At 33.2% G+C, this 15,562-nt stretch overlaps 1 protein-coding gene across 1 annotated transcript in view; it reads left to right on the top strand.

The window, feature by feature from the left end:
• The window catches only part of LOC129226786 (monocarboxylate transporter 12-B-like), a 96,121-nt gene that overhangs the window by 63,619 nt on the left and 16,940 nt on the right, over positions 1-15,562 (top strand). The window lies entirely within an intron of this gene.

Raw genomic sequence — 15,562 nt, forward strand, 5'->3', positions numbered from 1 at the left:
ATCCATATCCTACACACACACGTATACATACACACACCTACACATACACATTTGCACACACACATACACACACACCTACACATACAACTACCCACACACTCATGCCTGCACACAGACACAAACACACATGCTTACATACACATACACCCTCCCCCCACACACAAACACACGTACACACAACTACCCACACACTCATGTCTGCACCCAGACACAAAAACACATACCTACACACACATACACATACCCCACCACGCACACAAGCACACACACTCGTGATTGCGAAAAACATAATTTGAATTCAAGATGGGGCCGTGGTAGCCCGATCGGTAGAGTGTCGGATTCGGGGCCGGAGGGTCCTGGGTTCGAACCTCGATGGTCGAAGATCCACCGTCGTCATTAAAGGGGACTGGGCGACGTTAAATATGCTCGTGGTCTCAATGTGCTCCAAGTGAAACGATACCTCTGGGGGTGCTAGCACCAGGTAGCTATTAGCTCCTGGACTAGTTCTAAATTCTCAAAAACTGTTCGATCCGGAGATGGTGCTGCCATCTATCGGTGTATAAAATAATGGAGGCAAGGCACTTAGTATGCAGTCCTCGACATAAATACAGTTGTAGTCAGTTGTGACTCTGAATAGGAATAGGAATAGCAATTCAAGATGTCAAAATTCAAATTATTTTTTCTTTCTCTTAGCTACTCTTTCCAACATTTCCCAAAATTGTGTGTCCAATATAATTTAGACTTTAAATCCATTATTTTTACATTCAGGGTGCGATTTGAGGTATTTTTCAAGTGTTACACAACTTAACGGTTTACATTCTGCAGTGCTAAATTTAAACGTAACAACAATCACATGTCTTCTTGCACAACTCAACAGTTCATCCTGGCAACATAAATATAGTAGACCCTCATTTTACGCGGGGGTTACGTTCAACAGAAATGCCGCGTAAATTGAGACCTAATAGTAGTGTTAAAATAAGGGTTTGGTTCCGTAGATAAAAACAATACTTCATTCCAGTGATGACTAATTGTATAACAAGTTTAATGTGTACTTATATCGACTTATATGCACAACATGCATAAAGAAAACATAAATTATTTTCGTATTCTGTTTATAAAGAGGAGCTGGCAACGATAGTCTTTTGGCAGTTATTAAGAATTTTTCTTTGCAATTCTTTGCAGAGCATTAACGCATCCATGATCACTTGCGTCATTTCCATGCCAGAGTCTTCCTTCCCTAACAAATCAGAAAGATCATTTCTATTGTCTAGGAATGGCTCAAAATTTTCAATGTGAACGTTTGTGGTTGTGTGCCACCGACGTCGGTATCCTCGTTGGTTTTGGCCTCCTTTGTTATTCCTAAAAGCTCTCTTCCAGTGAGTTCTGAACTGTGCGAGTTTAATAACTACTTCTGAAAAGAGGTTTGGAACTAATCGCATAAAATGTCTCCAGTGGTCCAAGCAGATTATTAAGAAGCCAAAATGCAGTTTATTATGTGTAATCTGCAATCTTTAGGAGTTTGGATTTTAAAAGAGGGCAACATTTTATCTGTTTCCATTGCCGCATCCACGTAAAAGCGAAACTCATCTGGGTAAAATAAAATAAAGATGTCAAATCTTAAATCACGTATAATCGAAACCACGTAAAATAAACCCGCGTAAAACGAGAGTCTACTGTATTTGTTTTGTAACTAATTTTAGTATACTACGCAACACCTAATATTCCTTGCCTGATATTCCTGATAGCAATTCTTTGACTAATTTGTGTGCGTTTGTGTGTTGTGTTTTCACTTGCCGAAGAACACTTTCTTTGTTGAAACATACAACAACACAATATTTTCTTAAAGCAAAATTCAAAGCAAAATTTTACAGGTCTCTCATGTAACATGGACAAAATCTTCATTTATATGAGGATTTTTATCATGTTGCTTGCAAGACTGCTGTCACTTAGCAGATTATTGTGATTGAATTCTTTTTTAAACCAAAATATAGTCAAATCAATTATAAACAGCAAAAAGGACGACGTTTATCTATGTTATAACAAATAAGTAATTTCTTGCTTGCATGGTATGTTTTCTTGCTGACAAATTTTGCAAGAAAATATTTTTCACGGTATAAATATTTGTTTAAAATTTTAAGCGTCGTGAATATTAAGTACTGGCTACGTTTGAACATCTTTGTTTGATTTCGGAAGAACTTTAAATCAATTGGTCATTTGTGATGAAAAGTTAATCTTCGTTCCAATCAGATATCAGTAGATAAATGGGACAGACGAGAAAACGGGTTTCCGAATTTTCCGTAGGGGAAGCTGAAACTAAATTTCCTGCTCGGAAAGAGTGTTATAAACATTTGTTTTAAGGGATTAGAAGTGGCTTAACACATGCCTTTCGCGCGAGCAGTTCAATTCCTTCGAATCATTTAATGCCATTGACTGGAGAAATTTAATACGAACTTACATCGCGTTTATTGCATACGAGTGGTTCCCGCACGGCTTTGCCCGTAGTAGAAAATTAAAAGGTTATTTGGTTCGCCTGTATATTTACAAATAATGAATGGTGAATTTCTCGCCAATTTTCTTCGCGATGGTGAATTTCTTGCCCATGTTATGGTTCCGCGGAATGATAATTTCGTAATTTACTCTTCCATGCTATGATAATTTGTTCGGCAAAATGTTCTTGAAATTAGAATAGACAAAGAACAAAATCGAATTTTCGAAAAATCGCTTGAAGGTGCACACCCCCATGCCGCAAATTAATTTTGTGCCGAATTTTCATGAAAATCGACCGAACGGTCTAGGTGCTATGCGCGTCACAGAAATCCAGACATCCAGACAGAGATCCAGGTATCCAGACAGAGAGACTTTTAACTTTATTATTAGTAAAGATAAAGATTAAGATAAAGATAAAGAAGGAAAAATATCGTTTGTGATCCTGATAGTTAAATAAATTAAAACGTTTCTACTGAATATTTATTGAAAACTTTTCGGCACTGATGATTTCATTCATATTATAAAATAAATGGATTCCCTTTTTCCCTATTCCGTTCAGCAATTTGGGTTTATAAAGCAAATATTTTTTTACATATCTCAGACAAAATTCGCAAATGAGTAGACAAACAAAGCACCACATGTTCGGACTTAAAATAAGGAAAATTAAAAAGTAAAATAAAAGATTATTGAAGGAAAAATAATTCTGCATATTTAGTGGGAATTTGAACACGAAAAGCTCTAGCTAAAATGCATATGGGCCAGTAAGAATCAGATAATTCTATAATGTGGTAACATTCTTGTTTTCAAGTTTCAGGAACGTTGCGCATAAGAATATATGAGACAGTAAAACTTTAAGATTCATAAGAAGGTAAATCGAGCTTTATTTAGTTGCCGGTGACAAATAAATAATTAAATGAATCCATAAATAAATAAAAAAAGTAAAATTTAAAATAACCTAAGATATCTTAAACTTTTTTTAAAATGTGAATAAACATTTAACTTAAAATAAAATATGACAATGTTTCATTGCACAAAATTTTTGCAGATTACTGCAGATACGTATTTTGGGGTTTCAAGGAAACCCTTTTTCAATGCAACGAAGTATGAGCTTTATGGTGAAAATTCATTCGAGAAAAGGTGCTCGGATTCTGCTTTTTAGAAAAGCAGTACGTAATACTGCTTTTCTCAGATGACTGCTTTATTCCTCTAAGTATCAAGGACTACTTCTTTTAAAAAATCCCGAGAATGCTGATGTTGGTGGCAAGAAGGGACGAAGTTCCTTCTTGCCGGTGCGTGTTGGTGTACACCGAATTCTGCAGAAGAAAACTGCAGAAGCCGGTGTACATCAACCCACTGCAGTTGGGTCGGACGAGTCGCCACGGGAACAATTAGTGCGAAATAGAATTACTTATAGAACTTTTAAAAACATAATGCAGCCTACATTTTGCAGGTTTGTGTTATTTTTAGAAAGTAGGAATGATTTTTCTGGGTATAAACATGTGTGAAAATTTGAAATTATTGGAAAATTAGTAAAAATGTATAATTTGCTTGGTCGTTTTTGGTAAAAATGTTTTATTCATGTATTCGTAGATTACATTCATTTTTAAAATTTTAGAAGTTTTGGAATTCATTTAAGGCGAGTTCCACGGCATAAACTTAGAAAATACACTTCCCGAAAGGAGCTGTCCATAAATAATGTACACCCCTCCCCCCCCCCCCTCTGAAACTAAGTGTCACACTTAATCTTACCTGCTCTCCTCTTCTACCCATGTCACATTCCATGCTATAATGCACCAACGAATTGTTGCAAAAAATGTTTTTATTTTAACCATTTTGGTTAAAATGCGACGTCACACTTCTTATTGCCCTCTGACTACTTCCCCCTCTGACAAATTGCCACAATTTCATGAACCTCTTTCCAAGGTGAGACATCCAGGTGGGAGGTCACGAGAAGTCACTGTGATCTTAAAATTTCCGTTTTTCAACAAATTTTGTCTAATGATTCTGAAAAATTATCATCATTCGGCAAAATTTGGTCGGACGGTTCAGCAAAATTATCATCATTCGGCAAAATTATCTTCATTTGACAAATTTTGTCTAACGATTCGGCAACTATATTATCATTCGGAAAAATTAGGAGTTCTATTCGGCAAATTGAGAATTTTTGCCCTTCCAAAAATTGTACTTCGTGGCACCCCTGGCTATCTCATTTGTGGACGACCCCATAGATTATCACGTGTTTCATTTTTTTTTGCACTGCACCAAAAATAACTTCAGGATGAGCTAATTAGCGACATACTTTATCAAATCGAATTCCATAATAAAATTATCTCAGGACACCTCAGCAAGTCAATGCGTGGCCTTGAATCTGTTTATCGAGGTCCAGTTCGAATATTCTGAGCACGCTCCAGTACTTGCGCAGTTCGGCCTTTGAAACGATGTAGCAGCTCTAATTTAGAAAAGAATTTTGATTGAAAAACATGCAAATGGCGGATTTTTGCTTTTGAGACTAAGTATTTTCTACTAAGGAAATAATCAAGAACGAAGGATGTGCACGTTGAGTTTTCAAGTGCAGGAGCATATTTAAAAAATGAAAGGTTGTTACGAAGGTGTTAAAAAGAAATTTTTAACTTGACTTGTTCCAAAAGTTCATGTTCACTTGCAAGAAATATTCATTGCACTATCGAGATGGATCGAGCCAATGGTTCCCAACCAGGGGGTGATTGCCCTCAAAGGAGCAATTTGGCTTCTCAAAGGAGCAGTATATTCATGAGGGGCCATAGGGGGGCGATGATTATGTTTAAGACAAAATAATAATTCCACAATTCCTTAAGAAACGGTTAAATTTCCGATCGGTCAAAGTTGCTCAATCCCCTCAATTAAAATGAACATTATGATTAGTCGATTCATCCGAATCTTTCATTTTGCCCAAGTGTTTTTCTTTCAGATAAGTTACATTTCGGTTACAATAAAAAGGGAAACATGGGGCAAAGTGAAATAATGAAACATTTACTCTGCTTTTAGCTCTACTTATTTGGTATTATTTTAACTTTATAGTATCATATGTACTCTATTCCAGTCAGGAAAAAAATGCCGCCGAAGATTAAAGTATTTGGTTATACAGTCAATTTTAAAAATTTGATACTCATATTGTAATATTTTGCTGTAAGTCAAAAAATATTTTTATTACTATAAAATGATAAAGTTCTTGTTATTAACATTTTAAATGTTAGTTGAGACCTCCTGAGATCCAATGCAGTATTAATTTAGTTAATAGTAAGCTTATTTGCATTTTAAATTAATTGTACAATTAGTGAAGTACATACGGGGCAAAGTGACATAGTTTGTTTTATTTACTAACTCAATCCTTTAACGTAAATCACTTACATTTTCATCTATGAACTAATTCATTTACCTTCCTTCATTTAGTAATTCACTTATTTATTCGTTGATTCACTTATTTTCTTATTCATTCATTCTTTTACTCACTCATTTCTTTTTCTTCATATATTAATTATTCGTTTATATTGTTTCATTATCTTTTCATTTATTCATTCAACCTTTTATTTACTGATTCTTTTGATCAAAAACGTGTTTTAGAATTGAATAGAAAATATTTCATTAAAAAAATATTTTATTTTTCAATTTACCCCATGAAAAAAAAAAAGTGAAAATTTCCACTTCTTTTTGAAGACTCAAATTTACTTTCCGATTTGTTCATTTTGAAAAACTTAACCATTTTACTCTGCTCCACATTCCCCTACAACGTAGTTCTGAAGCACATACAAATGATGTTAGCTTTTCATATAGTTCATATTGCGGGTTCGAAAATTTGTTTATCAAATCTATTTCTCAGACCTTGATTTCAGGGAAAATATATTACGGATGAAACAAGTATCCGCTTGAATCTTGTTATGATAAATACTTGATTTTCCTTTAGTGCCTGATCGAAGTTTGAATGCAAATAAACTATGAGTAGAAGATAAATAAAAATTGCTTATTCCTGTATTCCTTTTCTTTTTGTTTTATCCTTTTCTTATCATCTGAGCATTCGAACAATTTCCTGAAATAAATCCCATTTTAATATTCTGTTAGTAAGATGTAATAAAGAAATGCTTCCGTAAACGAAACATTTTCGTTTTTAACTATCAACATTTAGTCGGCAAACTATTCCTCCAACATTATCTCTGAGATGGATTGATGTGAAATTTTTTTAGTTAGGGTAAAGTTTAAAAATATGTTTGTTATTTTATAACGAAAAACATTTATTCAATATGATAATAAAAATATTTAGGTATTGAGACTGAAAAACTCATTATGTTCGCATGTAGATTCAAATTATTTTGCCAAGACGAAATTGTAAAAAAAAAAAAAAAAAAAAAAAAAAAAAACACTTTAAGTGCTGACCGTCATAGAGAGCTTCACAAGATATTATCTGTATTTTAAAAGTTAGATAGAGTATATGCTCTTGACCTTCGAAGAAAATCGGATCAAAGTAACAATTTCTTATTTCAAATAAGAATTCTCTAAATATATGGTAACAAAAACCAGTATTTACTCTTGGTGTGTTTTCTGACTCCAAAAGCTTTATGGTAAGAATTATTATGCTTTCACTACTCTCTTGACGTGGTATCGGCCAAAACTGAGTGGGTTTGAGTTGTCCTTTCTTTATTACTGGAATTTAATTAAATATTTCATAAACATAATATAAATAAATGATAAAGCTACTAAATAGTTTTTTCAAAAAAATAATCATGTAAATATCATAAATAGAATGATTATTTTTGTTTTTAAATCATGTTCTGTGAACCGCTTGATAAAATTGTAAATAATTGAAAAAAATTGTGTTGTAAAATTATTCTTGATATTCGAGAACTGATTTTGAATAAAATTTTATCAAATTAATATGAGTTGAGTCACTCAATAAAATTGAAAATAATAGAGGAAAAAAAATTGTGCTATAAAATTATTCTTGATGTTCAAGATCTGATTTTAGATTGGAATTAATCAAACTACTATGAGTTCAGTCACTCAATAAAATTGAAAATAATTGAAAAAGAAATATTTTGTACTACAAAATTATTCTTGATATTCGAGATCTGATTTCAGATTGGAATTAATCAAATTAATATGAGTTGAGTCACTCAAGAAAATTGCAAACAATATAAAAAAAAAGTTTTGTGCTGTAAAATTAGTCTTATTGTTAGACGTCTGATTTTAGATTAGAATTTATCAAATTAATACGAGTTGAGTTCTACTTTAAACTGAACGTTAGAAAAAACTTTTAATTGGTTGTGTTGTGTGATTCTCAAAAGCTACTGATAACGCTTTTATAAATTTCTCTTGACAGCAAGTTCGCGTAAATTTATTACATTTTCAAATGTGTACGCACAATTATTTTATTTTACTTTATTTATTTATTTATTTATTTTTTTTTTTTTTTAACTAACCACCTAACATTTTTTCTCAAGTGGATTTTTTTTCTTCTCGCTACTGAATATAAAACAGTACAAGGCCAAGTTGCTCATTTAAATAGGGCAAAGCTGAGAGAATTCTTTTGGCGCCACCAGCAATTAGAGACAATTTCATTAGTAACCACTCTTTTCAATTAATCGCCCCTTTTTTTAAGTTCAAAGTGCAAATCACATTTTTAAAAATAATTTGTTGAAGTTTATATTTACTTCATTAATTAATGTAAGTAACACATTTTTGATAAATTAGTTTATTAATGCTGCATATTGATTTCGGTTGGAAAAAATTCACCAACTAGTTGATGCTTTTTGAAGTTTAAAGTCCTTCATCATTTTTACTTCCTTTTACAAAAAAGGAAGTATTGTATTCGCGAAAAAATATTCACTCAAAAATTGACCTTGATTTCCATTTCACTCAGTCCCGAACGAATATTGAGTTTTTTTTTTTTCGACTCGACCACACGTGGATAAGTGCCTAAGAACGTATAGACACACGAAATATCCATAATGACGATTCCTGAGTTAATTACAACGAATTTTCTCGTGACGTCTGTATGTACGTATGTATGTATGTACGTATGTATGTCGCATAACTCAAGAACGGTAAGTCCTAGAAAGTTGAAATTTGGTACGTGGACTGCTAGTGGGGTTTAGTTGTGCACCTTCCCTTTTAGTTGCATTCGGATGTTCCTAAGGGGATCTTTTGCCCCTTTTTGGGAGGAAATCAATGTTAATTTCGATGTGAACTCAAGTGGTGTTATTATTTGGCGGGCACTTAGCAATATATCGCCAGTCTTTTGGTCGCCAAGTTTTGTCTCCACTTGGCGACAAATTTGGCGATTTTTTAATTTTTTTTTAAAAATCTGTTTCAATTTTGCCACTATTAGTGATATTTAGAGAGTAAACTATTGAATCACATTAAAATTGCCAATAATGGGAAAATGACATTAAATTGGAGTAAAAGGAAGTTATGTGGTGCACATATCAGCTAGTTTTAAAATAGCAACCGGTTGATGATATGCAAACGATTTTTAAATCACCGTATTTTTCCTTTAATCGCCCTGTTGCCGGTGCACTTCAGTGCATTTGTTGAACGTGTTGGACTGACGGAGGAAAAATAAAGAACTCGTAGATCGAGCGACCGTAATCCGTTGGTTTTGTGTGTTTTTGTTTTAAAACATTTCTGTCAAGAGCGATAAACGACCCATCATTCCATCCATCCTCACTTTCTGCTGCTATCTCGTATCAAAAGAAAATATTTAAGTATTGACAAATAGGTCGTGTTTCTCTCCCGTCCCTTATCCATTTACGTTTACATTCTGCACACTTTCCGCGAATCCGAAACGAGCCTTAAGATTTTAAGATGATAGATCAACTGAAAAATTAGATGACTTGATTTATTGTGTTACATCAGATTGAAAGAATGATTTTGAGTAAGCGACAAACCTTTTATTTTATCGTGTTATGGTAATGCATTCAGTTGTTGCCTCAAAGCACATTTTCGGTTGATTTTACAAGGAAAGATAATATTTCGAGTTATTAGAAATTTTAGAATGTCTTTAAGAGAAATTAGGTGACTTAAATAATTGTTCAATAAGGAATGATTTTAAGTATGCGATGTACCTTTTATTTTGTTACTAGCGGTACCTTCACGGTTCTTTCCGTAGTAGAAAGTTAAAAGGTCATTTGGTTCACCTGTATACATATTTACAAATGATGGATGATGAATTTCTCGCCAAAATGCTATGTTGATTTGCTCGTCCATGTTATGGTAATTTGTTCGTCCATGTTATGGTAATTCACTCCTCCATGTTATGGTAATTTGCTCGGTGCAAAGGAATTAAATCTACAATGGAGTTAAAAATAAAATCATAGAAAAGGACAAAGTCGAATTTTCGAAAAATTGCTTCGAGGTGCACACCCTTATGCTACGAACTAATTTGTGCCAAATTTCATGAAAATGAGCCTAATGGTCGAGGCGCTGTGTACGTCACAGACAGAGATGCAGGGATCCTGACATACATACTTTCATCTTTATTATTAGTAAAGATGGTTAAGCATACAGTTGTTCTCTTAAAGCACATTTTCGGTTGCTTTTACACAGAAAGACACAATTTTCGAGTTTTTAGAAATTTTAGTAAGTGTTTTCGAAAAACTGGATGATTTAGATTATTTTTTAATATCAGAAAAAGGAATGGTTTTAAGTATGCGATTATGCTTTTATTTTATTTTGTTATGGAAGTTAGGAGAGCACAGTTACTCTCCTAAAGTCCATTTTCGGTTAATTTTACTCAGAAAGATACAATTTTCAAGTTTTTAGCAAGTTTCGAATGCATTACAAGAGTTAGATGACTTAATCTATTGCTTAATATGAGACCAAATGAGGTATTTTAAGTATGCAATGAACTTTTGATTTATTTATTTAATATGGTGAGGCACACATTTATTCGCTTAAAGCACATTTTCGAATATTTTACACAGAAGTATTAGATTTTATAGTTTTTAGCAATTTTAGAAAAGTTAGATTGCTTAAATTATTGCTTAATATCAGATTAAATGAGTGATTTTAAGCATGCGATGAACCTCTTAGTCTGTTACTGGCCAAGATCGTCTCTCCCAAGTTTTTTTTTTTTTTTTTCACCTAACCCTATCCCGTGCAATGGCCCTCCATCCGTTCACTCCTATAACTTTTAAAAATCCCTTTCTGTCCTATCCAGCCCTTTGGCTGGGGGTCTTCTCTTCCGCGTTTTTCCTCAATGTTGGAGAAAGTGATTCTTTTTATGGAGAACGACGCATCTTCATATCGAAATATGCAGGGGTGCCTATTCCCCTAAGAGCAAGGGCAAACTCCTCCTAAATATTGCGAAGACCCCACTAAGAGCAAGAGCAAAATACCCCCCCCCCAAACAACTCCCTTAAAAATTTCAATGGTGCAGTCTGCGCCATGATCCCTCCCCTTCCCCCTAGGTGGGCACCTACGAAATATGTGACCCGGGTCACTTAATGCGGGACGCCTTTATAACCTTTAAGATGTTTGGTTTACCGGTTTACCAAGTTTTTGTATACTTCATGGTTATAAGCTATTTTTCAACAGTTACTTTGTTTTATTGGTATGAAAAAATGTTTCTTAAAATTTTTCTCTAAAAAATCAATAAATGGTCTTCTTCTGCCCCGTTGAGAGCACGAACCTCTTATTTAATTTCAATTCAAGTCAAATGAAACATTCCTTTTGGTATCGCTAAAAAGTTATCAAAAATGGATAATTTTTACTAATAATAAAGCTGGAAGACTCTCTGTCTGTCAGGATCTCTGTGACGCGCCTAGCGCCTAGACCGTTCGGCCGATTTTCATGAAATTTGGCACAAAGTTAGTTTGTAGCATGGGGGTGTGCACCTCGAAGCGGTTTTTTGAAAATTCGATGTGGTTCTTTTTCTATTCCAATTTTAAGAACAAAACTACCATAAGATGGACAAGTAAATTACGAAATAATCATAACGTGGAACCGTAACATGGGCACAAGTCAATTGGCGAGGAAATTCACCATACATTATTTGTAATTATACTCGCGAACCAAGAGACCTTTTAATTTTCTATTACGGGCAAAGACGTGCGGGTACCGCTAGTATTAAATAAATGAATAGTAAAAAGACTTCATGAAGTATCTGTGTTACGTTCGACAGGTATTAAAAATGTAACTAGCTGCGTGCCCAGCGTTGCATGGGCTACTTAAAAAATGAAAGAGTAGTCCAATTAATGTTTTTGTATTACTCTGACATCAGTCTCTAAAGCGCTAAGGAGTAAATAAATACGCGTAATGCAAGGTTTGCAAAACACCGGTAGAGTATATTTTTGGTAAAAATCTCTTTAACGTTAATCATAGTTATCAATGATACAAGTTACGAGTATTTTCAATTAGCATAAAAGATGAAAATATATATCAACTATAATCTGTGCTCACGTTAAAATGAATTACATCTGATAATACAATTACAATCAGCTTTTTACATAAAATGACACACACTTTTCGGTTGATTACGTGAAACTGAAGCACCAAGACTAAATAAATACCAATAAGCATTAATTTAATACCAAGTCATCCGATTCCAATTTAGCTTTAGTTAAAATCCTTAAAAACAATCTTTTTTGTCCAACTCTGTTTCACTTAAAGAAATCCAAACAATCTTAATTTAACATGTTCTTTTAACGATACAAACTGTATTTCAAAAATAAAAACAGGAAAGAAAAAGAGAGTTATCACAATTCGAAAACTCACCAATGAGACAGGAAAAAGTCCAACAAAATAAACATAATTAGTCGCACATCCTAAATGTACCAGAATATGAGGCCAGTGAATGATAAACTTACACTACAATCAATAAACATAGCTAAAGAAACAACTTTCATATGCTGAAAAGAGTCAAGACCGTTGAATGTAAAAAATAAAGAAAGGACAGACGATAAAATAAAGGCTATGTCCGAATATAGCAACCAATTTTAAACTAATTTAAAATGAAATTTTAGATTGAAACGTTGTTTTAAGATTTGGACAGCAGCCAAAAAAATTTCTTTTAAAACAATTATTAGAATTTTACTTGCTCACCCATATGAAAAATGGCAACAGGAAAGAAATAAAAGGTCCTGAATAACGTTACGTTAATTAACGTTTTAATTAATATCCCCGCTAATTAAAGTCGCACAATTACGAGATTGATCCTATTGTTTTTTCTTTGGATAATTTCGAATTGATCGGTATCTCGTTTGACTCTCGATTCGCAGCGGTTCTCGAGAAGATCGATCTTCAGACAGACAGACGGACGCGAACATATTTTAATATTATAGTGGATGGATTCCTATCCATCCACTATAATATTAAAATATGTATATGTACAGACTTGAAATTTGTTTTTTTCTCGAGCTCAATTATTGCGAGGTAGAACAGAAGTGTGAAATATTTTTGAGGAGAATCTATAAAATTAGCAATTTTAAACAAGTTTAGAGCAAGTTAAAAACGGTAAAAAAAACGAAATAAAAGATATTTTTGAGATATACTCCTATTAGGAATTTGTATTTGGGTAATTCCACGGGTAGCTGACTGACAATTTTGAAGCAAAACCGTATGCATTTTATCACCTTCCACAAAAATATTCATTATTTAAAAAATATTTTGCCCTCGTTTATTGTACTTTTTAAGCAAAATTTCATGGTGTAGTTAATTCTCAAATTAACTTTTGGTTGGTTTTTTATAAATAGTTAAAAAAATGGTAACTGACTGATGTGCTGGTAGCCTGAATGTCAGTCAGTTATCAGTTACCATGGTTTTCATGGTTTTAGTTGTTTTTTTAAAAGCCACCCAATGAATGCTTTGGGAATTCAATATCAGCCTTAAATTCAGCTTAAAAAGAATAACAAACCAAGAAAAAATATTTTGAAAACGATGTGTATTTCGCTTGGAATGTGACAAAATACACATGGTCAAAAATGTCAGGAATTGCCCAGTTATAATAATTTGTAAGATACCCAGACGCTGTTAATCTTATTAAATCAGAAAAGAAGAAAGCAGTTTTTCTGTATATGAGGCATGATGGTTTTCAAAATATTGCTTCAATTTGTAAAGCCTATTGAATAACCAAAAGATCCGTCGTTAACCAATTAAATAAATCTAGTTAATTTATTACTTTCGAAAAGCAATGCTTTTGTCAGTAGAGATTTTTAACATAGTGAATATTTATTTCTCAAGAATTACTTTTGGGTTAATCCAGGATCACGAAACAGCCCTTCTAATTTGAAGTTAAACACTAATATTGATTATAGGTGAACTAATCATTGATGTGCTTGCGCATATCGAAATCCATGCCCTAATAAATAGTGACGATATCGGTGATGACCTTTTCCCCCCTTTCCACAAAGCGCTGGTATCTTTCTTATTTGATACAGATGGTGCCATCAGTGAGTCTTGGTCATCGGGAGGAAAAAGAATTTCGAAGCGCGTCTTCAATGTTTTGGTGTCTGTCGTTTATTTGGATTATCCTCTTCTAAGTGCTTCAAGTGTTTTTCTTGTCTGATATGTTTGGTTCGATCTTTTCGTGAGAGAAAGTGTTGTTTTCATCGGGCGAGCTTTTGTCAAAGTAACGCATCAGCCTCAAATGTTGGGGGATTCATTCTCGTGTTGAAAATATAATTTATTCTGAGTCATTGTGGATTGAAGGAACTATAGACAGATTTTTTTTCTCTCTTAAAACTGCTTTAATTGGTGAGTAGGGTTTTTTCATTTTAGTGTTGAAGTTTTAGCAGCTAAGGTGTTAAATACAATTGAATCGTTTATTTCAAAAACCAGTCAAGCGACAAGATTGTTAATTTTACGAAAACATCTATATCACCATATAAAATTGCTCAATGATGATTGTAATATTGTTTATCGAAAGAAATACATATAAATATGTATCCCTTTTAGTTTAAAACATTATAATATTTATAGAAAAATTTCAATACGAAGGTAAAAATGTTTTTCCAAAGTTTTAGAGTGTGTCGCTTTACTGGGTTTTGAAATAAAGTGTTCAATTTATCATGAAGGAAAATGTTTCCTTATATGTATTAATCAATATCTAGTCGAAGTGTATTGAGTAGCATTTGATCAACTGGTTCCTGGAAAAGTTTTAGGGCATAAATTTAGTTTCCATATCATGTATGAAGAAGTAAAATATTTACGGGATGCACGGCATGCCAGCACAGTTGCGTCCGATGGGTGTTCACGGGAGGTCATTGTGCCCTTCTAAAAAAAGTCTTTATTCGGCAAATTTGGAGCCAGCAACAAAAACAATATTTTTTTAATGCTTTTATTCTCAAAAATTGCTGTAATTTTTCTTTAATAACGATGCACATTAGATGCAGGTATGTATGCGTGTATGCTCATATTTCATCATTTGATAAAATTTGAAGATTCCTTCGGAAAATTGAAAATTTTTGCCGTCCCAAAAATTGAGGTTCGGGGCGCCCCTACACCGCTAGTACCAATTTACTTTTACGGAGTCTTTCGCAGTCGTAATATGGTTGAATTGTCTCCGCGACTTCTAAGAGCCGTAAATCTTTTCTAAAATATCAAACTTTGAAAGCATCAGCATTCTTAACTTTTAATGCTTTTTTATTGAAAAAGAAAATGTCTTAGCATTGTTTTAATGTTCCGTTACTTTCAAATGTTTCTGGTTTAAATGTAAATAAGAAAGTTAAAATTTGTGCAAGTTTCCCCCCTTTGATTAAATTACTTAAATGCTATCTACCCTGTACCTTTCTTAATTCCTTTTAGCTTTTTATCGAAAAACGCATCCTGTCCTTTTATCTAAAAAAGAAAAGAAAAGGGGAAAAAAACTAATTTTTAGCCATTTCTATTATTTCTGTTACATTTTTTCTATTATTTTATTCTTGAAGGGTTTCAATGCATTTAAACAGCTGAATGTAAAACATTTTGTGCAAAGTATACAACATTAGTTGCCCAAAATTTTTGATTTTAAGTGGAATGCTTTTCATCCTTGATTTTAGCAATGTCGAACTTGTTTTTTTTACTACTCCAAAGAAACATTTTAAATGTACGTGAGTATGTCTTAGAGATC

The sequence above is a fragment of the Uloborus diversus genome, chromosome 7 (assembly GCF_026930045.1).
Source record: "Uloborus diversus isolate 005 chromosome 7, Udiv.v.3.1, whole genome shotgun sequence".
Lineage (NCBI taxonomy): Eukaryota > Metazoa > Arthropoda > Arachnida > Araneae > Uloboridae > Uloborus > Uloborus diversus.